This window comes from Balaenoptera borealis (genome assembly GCF_965194805.1).
Source record: "Balaenoptera borealis genome assembly, chromosome: 6".
NCBI classification, from domain to species: Eukaryota; Metazoa; Chordata; class Mammalia; order Artiodactyla; family Balaenopteridae; genus Balaenoptera; species Balaenoptera borealis.
Genome location: NC_138863.1, coordinates 53,118,142 through 53,128,293, shown reverse-complemented (window position 1 = coordinate 53,128,293; position 10,152 = coordinate 53,118,142). Strand labels below are relative to the sequence as shown.

Here is a 10,152-nt window from a genome sequence, read left to right as displayed (position 1 = left end):
CTGTCCAAAGTTCCCCTTTGTATAAGGACACCAATCATATCGGATTAGGGGCCCACCCTACTCATATGTAACTTCATTTTAACTTAACTAATTACATCTGCAACAACCCTATTTCCAAATAAGGTCACATTCTGCTTTACTGGGGACTAGATCTTCAACAATTTATAACAATACTTTCATCTAATAGCAATGCCTTTGTCCAATTTTAAGAATGTTTTCTTTTGGTAGTTACTCTTTTTTATAAGCCCACATCTTTAGTGAAGTAAACTAGGTTTGTTTTCAAGCCTATGCCAGGTCTGTGGTGACGCTATATAGGAAAACTACTGAAGTATGGTAACACTGGTTAGGACATGCAAAAAGCAACTGGCAAAGAAATCTGCTGGTGGGGAGGAAGACAGTTGACAGAGATGTTAAATGACAACCAGGATGGGTTTTAGGACTTGTAGATATTCCTAAGAAACTGAGAAATACTCAGAGAGGTGAAAAGACAAGATTCCCTACTAATCAAGCAGGAGAGAGCCTGGAACTTTTGTTACTTACATTTTGCAAAGAGTGAATCTCAAAACAAACGAATAGGTATAACAAAACAGAAATAGACTCAAAAGATACAGAGAAAAAACTAGTGGTTATCAGTGGGGAGAGGGGTGGGGGGTAGGGGCAAGATAGGGGAAGGAGGATTAAGAGTAACAAACTACTAGGTGTAAAACAAATAAACTACAAGGATATATTGTACAGAGAAAGAAATATAGCTGGTATTTTATAATAACTTTAAATGGAGTATAATCTATAAAAATATCAAATCACTATGTTGTACACCTGAAACTAATCTAACACTGTAAACCAACTATACTTCAATAGGAATAAACAAACTATAAAAGTTGGCAATTTCATATGGTTCAATCTAAAAAAAGAAAAAAAGAGTGACTCCAGAGTCCAGAATACCTGGGGATATGTGGTTTTAAATCTCATCTTGTCAGAATCTTTAGAAAAGATTCATCTCCCAGGGACAGATTCCCATTCATAAATCTCAGTGAGATTGGTATATTTCCACCACAATGTCAATTAATCAATTAATTTAGAATGAGAAGTACAATTATTAGGTAAACTAGAACATTTGAATGGTCCAGTTGATACATATACCCCCTGAGGTCCGTTTCTCATAGAAATCCCATCAGAATGCAGATTTATTTATTTCCAACAAGAAACATATCACCACAGGCAAATTGGATATCGATGTCAGTCTTCCCAGTGCGTTCCCTCCCTGTGAGCCAAAGGCCGCCTGTGAAGTGCAGAATCAGATCAAGGCAAGTGAGTATTAGCTCATTGGAACACTCAGGTGCATCAAGCTCTGGAGCTCTGGTTTTCCCATCTCCACAGAGGGAATGCCTCTCGCGCACACTCTCAGACTCAGAACTGGATAGGTAAGGAAATCATACATAAAAATACATCGATTTGGGCTTTCCTTTTCTATTTTCCAGGGTGACTGCATCCTCCATTTACATTATCCTTCTCCAAAAAAAGTAAACACACGTGTTTAGATCTCATCATAGTTAGACATCTTCACATTGCGTTTCTGGGCTCCTGAGTTGTGAGTGTTCCCAAGCCCTTTGATCACAGAGTCACATGCATCTTCCCAGTTAATTCCCCCTAATGACTGGGCCCAACCATACTGTGTGAATTTTACTTCTTTATCTACCAGGGAGCATGATGTCCCTCCCCTCCAAGTTTCGTGGAAGGGAGCGCCTTCCTGTGACTCACGCATTCTAATAAGACTCTAGGCACTGGAATTCTCTGACATATGTGTAGGTTGAAAAAGATCTTGTACAGCCCTGAAAAATGATCTTGTGATCTTAACTGAACCCTCTCATTTTATAAATTATTGCTTGGAAAAGCCCTGTGAGATGCTCACATACCCAGAGGTAGTGAGTGACAGGGTTGAAACACAGCCTGGCCTTTCAGACTCTCATTTGCTGCCTCTGGCTGCTGGGTTTTCCAGGTTTTGGTTGCTTCTGCCCCAGAGTGCTCACTGATAATCATCTGTCCTTTTTCTTATTCCTTTCTCCCTTTTTTCCCCCTCACAGAGGATGGAATGTCACAGAACCGAATCACTGAAATGTAAAAACATTTAGAGGGTTTAGATTTTTTTTTTTTTTTTTTTTTTTCATTTCTTGTCAAGGGAAGAACACACCTCTTGGTCATCAAGACAAAGTAGATTCTTTAAGAGAATTGTTTTCAACAGGGCTGCTCTGTAGTGGGTACTGGCCATGACCTGCTGGAAAATGAATTGAGCCATTCAAATGTGTTAGTATCCTACTACTGAAAATTTATTTTCTCATTCTAATGAAAGATGATGGCTTCTTCAATCATAAACTTAGTCTGGTTTTATTCAAATATTGTAAGTGTCATCAGCATAGGATCTATTATGCTGGGCTTCTGAAGAGAGAAGCAAATAGTCACTTACTGAGCTTGATTAGGCTTGATGTGCTATGACATGCAGGATAATTTATTCTTTCTTTAAGTCCAGTTAAGGCGAAACAATCCCCAGGACAGCAGAGATTTTGATGGTCTGTGTTTATATGGATTACAAAGATGACTTTTGGAAGGGAAATTTACTGTTCGACGGTCTAGTCCACTGTTTGAATTGGAAAAACTATTTTTCTTAGAAAATGTACTGTTACTGATAAATATCAGAAGCCAGTGCCTATCTTTGAGTTAGTCACAGCAACTATAAGGCTGAATGCTCACCCATCTTTTTCTGTTCCACAGGCGTACATGTGAGAGGAGAATGTGGTACAGAGAAAAGGGGAGAGCACAGGCTCTGAGGTCACCTCCTTCACTTCTTAGCTCTGTGACTTGGGCAAGGTACTTGACCTCTCTGGACCTCAATTTCCTCATCCTTAAAATAAGGATGATGATGAACAATGTTCACATTCAGAGTTGGTGTAAGGGTTGAATATTTTAATACCTGTAATATGTAAGAAGAGTGCCTGCTGCTAATAAAACGAAATAAATATTAGCTAATATAATTTGTAATCACATCACATTTTACAGACAACATTCAGTATAGAGTCCAAAGTCTAATATCACTCAGAATGGCCAGATATGAATTATATATCTACCTTTAACATTATTGAAGCAACTTAAAATCACTTCAGGTTTTTATTTACATCAACTATGGACTTACATACGTGTAATAGACAGAAAATGCGTCTTGGAGCCTTGTAGTTCAAGAGTTAAATCATGGCTCTGCCATTTACCATCTCAGTAAACAAAGGATTAGCATCATTGTGTCTCATGTTCTTGTCTACAGAATGGAATAATAATACTTATTCGTAGCTAATATTTATCCATAGTATCGGTAAGCTGATACTTGCTACATATCAGGCACTGATTTAAACACTTCTGATGTAAGAATTCATTTTGTCTTAACAGCCACCCTGTGAGGAATAAGTCCTTGTCCCAGTTCATACAGCTAATGAATAGCCAAACTAGCTTGATTCCAAAGCCCAAGCTCTTCATTACTGCATGTATAATGCATTCATTCATTCCACAGATATTTATTTCATGCTTCACATCTGTCTAGGTGGTTTGGATACAGCAATGTATAAAATAGAGAAAACAAACAAATGCCTCCTGACAAATTTAACTCTCTGTGATAACATGTGAATTAATATAGAGAACAGTATGGTCCATCTGAAATATAACTCAAGCCACAGATGCAAACCACAGGTACAATTTCAAATTTTCTGGTAGCCACATTATGAAAAGAAACAAGTAAAATGAATTTTAATAATATATTTTATTTAACCCACATACCTAAAATATTATCACTTCAGCATATGGCCAATAAAAATTATTAACGAAGACATTCTTTTTTTTATATACTAAATTTTCAAAATCCAATGTGTCTTTAACATAGCACTGCTTAATTCACACTAGCCACATTTTAAGTGTTTGATAGCACATGTGCTAGTGGCTACCATACTGCACAGAGCACTTCTCCAGGATAAGCATGTGCCCTTGAGAAGAGCCCAGTGTGAAGGCTCTGAGTGGAGAAGGGCTTGGTACTCTGCCTGGAGCAGAGTCAGGAAGAAGTAGAGTGGTCAAGATGAAGTTTGATGGGAAGGCAGGGCCCAGGTCATGTAGGACCTTGTAGTCCATGATTGTAGGTGAGTCATCTGGGAAAAGACAGGGATTTCTTTGCCCTGTTACTTTAAAGCACAGCTCCCTTTATCTTTCAAAGTCTAAGTCCTAATTCAATGAGTGTATAATGAGTAACTAAGTCACCCCCAAATCTTGTTAGGAAAAAATTGCTTGTGTTAGTGATCTTTTCAGTGCGGCTTATTTACTTTATCAGAGCAAACTAATGCCTCTTGTCATCTGAAATACAAGTGGCTGTAATACTGACTTCACACAGCTTTCAGTGTGTGAGCCAATTGAATTTCACCTTTGCAAACAGCGTACATGCATAATCAGCTTTGAGAGTTGAAGTAAAATGAAGAATTTTCATCCAAGGTTGGTTTAGTTCATTTAATACTGGCTTTGATTTAAATTCCGAGTAATGCTTTTAGCTCACGCAACAGTTAAAATGGAATGAAATTATCTAATTCCAAATCATAATCCCTTCCCTTCAGTAACCTTAGAATCCAGTGTGTGGCATTGGGTCATACAAAGCGTGAGTGTTGGTACAAGAATGGCATGATTCATGTATGGTTTTTCTTTCGAATTTACACAGCATGTTCAAGTTGAAGAGTGACTGAAATTTTATAAGCTGAAGAATCTGGAAACACTAGAGTCCACACAATCTTTTAACTCTAATAGTAAGCCTTAACTAACTGCTAGACACAATTACAGGTACCTCTCCAGAGACAGGCAAGAAGGAGTCTTTATAAGCTGTATAAATTTTAAAAGATCCTTACGTCTGTCTTGTTAAAACTTTGTATCCTTCACAATCTACTACCAAGTTATCTTACGTTATAAATTTGGAAGCATTTCCACATGGAAATACTATTTTGATCTTGGTAGATAAGTTTAATGATGTTGCATTATATATCAACAATACCCAAAGACCTATTCTCTTCTCTGAATATGCTGATTCTTGGATTTCCCTGCTTTAATAAAATCCTGCCTACATGCTCCACTCCTATTACACAGAACAGAAGGCTTTGTATGTAATTATCAGAACACCGAGTTCAAGTCTGTATTCAGTAAGTGAAACTATTTGGAAATCTAGTTTTTGCAAATTGAAAAGTTTCTGTCTTTCTTATCCTCATCCTTGCATTCTCCATGGTTCGTTCATTCATTTGTTCATTTATCTGATATACATTTATTGAGCTTTTTAAGGACACTAAGCTAGGTGCTGTGGAGTGGATTTCTTTTTAATGTAAGTGGCTCCTCATTGAAAATGTTACGTATGTGATTATAACATGATTTAGAATGTGCTGAATATACCAAAAGGTATATACAAAATGATATGGGAATTTAGAGAAAGGAGGAACTATGGGTGAGATTCAGAGATGTAGTTAGTTATTGAGGTTGGTTCTCAAAAATGTGTAGAATTTCAACAGGAAGATCTTTGAGGGCGTAAGCATTTGAGAGAGGGAACCTGTTCAAAAGAATGGTCACGTTATTCTGTTCTTAAGTCAGTCTTCAAAAAAGAGCAAGAAGAGGGTAAGAATGGGAGACAAGGCAAACTGGGGTCCGGTGCAAGAAAGCTTTTAGTGGCAGTCTGAGTATAAACCTCATTCTGTGGAAAATAAGAAGACTTAGAAATTTTTTCAGCAGAGAAACCATTATTCTTTAGACTTCTTTTTTCCTGGCAAAACATTTAGGATGAATTGTAAGGGAAGTGGACAGGAAATAGGGAGACCAATTGCAAAGTAATTGCAACAGTCCAGTAGTAAAGTAATAGGGGTTGAAGCCACCAATCTTAGTGACATTGTGGAATTTTAATCTCAAGGCCCAGATCTTTGAGACAAGCAAGTGGAAAATGTTGATGACACTTAAATTTTTAATCTGACCGGTGTGAGGAATAGGAGGGTGAGAGAGCAGCTGGTTTGTGGGGAGGATGGTGTGTTTTGGACAAATTAAATTAAGCATTCTATCCATTTTCCTCTCTAGATGGCTGAACTAAAAACCAAGCTGACGTGAAAAATGGAACCAGGAGGCGGGATAGCGACAGGACATTCTAAAGGTAAAATGTAAAGATCCATGACATTCAAGCTCTTTCTCTCTACATAAGACTAAGCTGGTTCTAACAAAATTCCATACAGGCCAAGTTCAGATTGTAGCTATTGGTTTTCTTCTTTCTTGTGATATTGTGACTTATAATAAGAAATATATATTTGGTCTTTGTTTCTGGCACAGAGACTCCCCAAACCCTTGGAATTTCCTAACTGTTGAGAGTGATCAAGGTGCCTTTTGTTATGTTAATGACTTTGGGAAAGCAGCTGAGGATAGGGGTTGTTGACTGGAGCCAACCCTGCTTAAGGGGTTGGAGTTTTCATTCCCACCCTGACCTTGGGGAGGGAAGAAGAGCTGGAGATGGAATTCAGGCACCGATGGTCAGTGATTTAATCAGCCATGCCTATGTGATGAGGCTTCCATAAAAACCCAAAAGGACAGGGTTCAGAGAATTTCTGGGTTGGTAAACAGGTGGAGATTTAGGGAGAGTGGCGCACTCAGAGAGCATAGAAGTGCCATGCCCTTTCCCCATGCCTTGCTCTATGTGCCCCTTCTTTCTGGCTGTTCCTAAGTTATATCCTTTTATTATAAACCAGTAATCTAGTAAGTAAATTGTTTCTCTGAGTTCTGTGAGCCTCTCTAGCAAATTAATCAAACCCTAGGAAGGGACTGTAGAAACCTCTGATATATAAGTCAGTCAGAAGTACAGGTAAGAACCTGGACTTGTGCCTTGTATCTAAGTCCAAGGAGGCGGTCGTTGGAACCCGCAATCGATAGGCAGTCAGTCAGAAGCACTTTTGACTGGCATCTGAAGGTTGGGGAAACATTCTCGTCGGACTGAACCCTTAACTGGTAGAATCTGATTGTTACTACCCCTGGTTATGGAGTTGAGTTCTTGGACACCCTGCTGGTGTCTGAGAATTGCTTGGTAGTATGTGGAGAAGCGCCCCCACCAACACACACACACAACACACACACACACTTTGGGATTGGTCTCAGAACACCAATAGGCATTCCTTATTAAAAAATGAAATCATAGTTTTATTGCTTCATGAAAAATTAAATGTACAATCTGATGTTTGTGGAAGATTTGGACATTGAAATGCTTGGCCTCAATTTTCTTCTTTAAGAGAGAATTTTCATTAGTGACTAGAAAGAGACGCTCTGGGTGTTTGTCCAGAGAATGGGCAGTGTACCGACTCTAGAATAGAGAAAGACCCTACGTTTCTCGGAAGTGATTTTAAGACTGTCCCACTGTTTTATCTACCCAGGTCAACAAATTACTTCCCACCACCTTTCCTCTGCCTCTCCAAAATCCATCCATCCATCCATCCAAATTATGTCTAAACACACCTCATCCATTAAGCTTCCTCTTGTCTACACTCATATGTTTTCAATTCTTTAAATTCCCTTAGCAATACATTTATGACCATTATTGGCATCTAGTTAGTGATGTGCAAGTCTCCTTGTTAGAGTGTAATATCTTTGAGAACACAGAATGTTGCTCATTTTCCCAAGCTGCAGGTACCTTACACATAGCGAAGGGTTGACAAATGGTTGGGGAATGAATGTGTGTGTCATCACCTAGTTTGCTGAGGACATCCTATACGCCAGGCAGTGTTCTAAGCACTTTACACATGATACTTCATCTAATCTTTGCCACAACCTGAGACAGAGACTGTACTTTTGCCTAAGAGAAGGTGAGGGTAAGGACTTACTGGCTACTTAAGTAACAGAGCTGGGACATGAACCCAGGAAGCCTAGCTCCAGAGCTTACGGTCTTAGTTACCCCCTTCCAGATACTATATATTGCCCCTTGCAGGTATATTGCCCCTTCCAGGTACTATAGTACATGTCCCAATTTGCTTACCATATACAGTAAAGAGGAGAAAGGAGGAAAATAAAGTTTAGAGCACTGCCTTTCTAATTACGGATATATGACTTTGTACAAGACATAAGTCAACTTCTCAGTTTCCTCACATAAAGTGGATTAATAGCAGTATGTATTTTATGAAATTTTTGTGGTGATTAAATGAGACAATGTACATAAAATGCACATAGTGAAAATAAACTTTTGTGTTGATGGGGAGGGAATTCCTAAGGTGTGTAATTCACATTATCTCCTTCTAGATCACCATGTTAACCTTCCATCTGGGAGTGATATCATTGGCATCTGCCCTTTTGTGTTTGGTGCTACAACATTATTTTTCCTGAGAGCAATGATTTCTAGCCAGTCTGAAGCTACCCAGTAACAGTTGTGAAAATACAGAAAATAGCAATCATGCACTGTAGAGAGAATATGCAACAGGCCAAAAAAAGGCCTTATAACTTTAAAACCAAATATTGAGTCTCCTGCGAATGTTAAATTGTAGGCATTTCTTAGTATTTTATTATACTTTACTCTGTGTGGTAGCATATTTATGCATTTTTCTTTTTCAACCAACCTATCATGTTGTATGTTGTCTGTAGCACTTGGAGTGCATAGTTAAATAAACATAGGGGTAGAAAAGAAACGTCATTTAAAACAAATATTGTTTTAGTTTATTTATTTTAAAAAAGATCTTTTTTTAGTTCTCTGGGATTTTTCTGAAAAAGAAGTACTTAATCTCACAATTACAATAAGAAACAAAAAGATGCTAACTCCACTGAAGGAGAAGAGATAAAAGTGGTTGAAGAAGAAATATATGCTTTTAACTCCCTTCTATTCCTCAGATAAAATAATTCGCCTAATGCTAATATATAAGCCAGGCAATGACAAGAGAAAATAATCATTTTATTGCAGTGGATCTTTGTGTACAAAATTTAAGGACAGGACCTGTTCTTATTCTTGGTGGGGGGGAGGAGTATTTGATTTACAATACCTACTTATCTCCTTAGAAGAATGTCTAGCATAACATTAGCAAGACTTCATGTAACATTAATAAATTGAGTGAGGATTTATCAAAAGGTCTGAGATTCATATTAGTTTTTCTTTAACTTTTTTCTCACCTCTTTTGAATTATGGACATGGGAGCAATTTTTTAAACTATTTGGTGGGTCTGTCACTTTTAGCAGTAGCATTGGCAGTGTATGCCTTGAATTTGAATGTGTATATATGACAGCTACAACCAAATGGCCTATAAGATATTACTCATTTCTTTATACTGTATCTGCTAAGATATGACAGTTAAAATTTTACAGTATTAAATACAAACTTTCCAAATATTAGTTGAAACTCAATAGGAAGTGAAGTAGCATAAAAGAAGTCTAGTTTACTGCTTTGAATTGTGGTCTTAATAAATCTCACTCTGCTAAAATGATGACTCTTGTATTTTGCCTGCATTAAAATCATTTTAGGAGGTAATTGGTTTAGCTTATTGTAATACTGCCTGATAATATTTCTTTTGCTTTTCAAGCAGAGAATAAGGTATCATTAAATTATTGTTGCACAGGGAAGTCATGTATTACAAATGTTATTGAGTACAGAATATAAAATGGACTCAAGAAAAATAAATACCCTTCACACAGGAGACTCACTACAGGTTTCACTGGATTATTTAACTCACTCAAATGTGCTTCTACCTGATAGGCTAGAATTACTTGGTAACTCTTTTTAGTTATTTTTATTATTTTAAATTTACTGATTGAAAATATATATAAATGCATAAAATAAAGCATTAAAAGGCATATTTTGGAAAAGTTACCTGATTCTGCTTTAGTACTAAATGGGATGTGTTGTTATTGTTTTGAACATTTAAAAAATAATGTTCATTTGATAAAGTATATCAAAGTTTAATTTTTGTTGAACCTGCATTTATTTATTTATTTATTTATTTATGGCTGTGTTGGGTCTTCGTTTCTGTGCGAGGGCTCTCCCTAGTTGTGGCAAGCGGGGGGCCACTCTTCATCGCGGTGCGCGGGCCTCTCACTATTGCGGCCTCTCCCGTTGCGGAGCACAGGCTCCAGACGCGCAGGCTTAGTAATTGTGGC

At 37.6% G+C, this 10,152-nt stretch overlaps 1 long non-coding RNA gene across 1 annotated transcript in view; it reads right to left on the bottom strand.

Annotated features, from left to right (window-relative positions):
* Nucleotides 1-214: 214 nt before the first annotated feature.
* Nucleotides 215-10,152, bottom strand: part of LOC309631331 — a 60,521-nt gene continuing 50,583 nt past the window's right edge. The window contains exon 2 of the long non-coding RNA XR_014246200.1: nt 215-9,970. This is a non-coding gene — a long non-coding RNA (uncharacterized lncRNA). The remainder of the gene's footprint in view (nt 9,971-10,152) is intronic.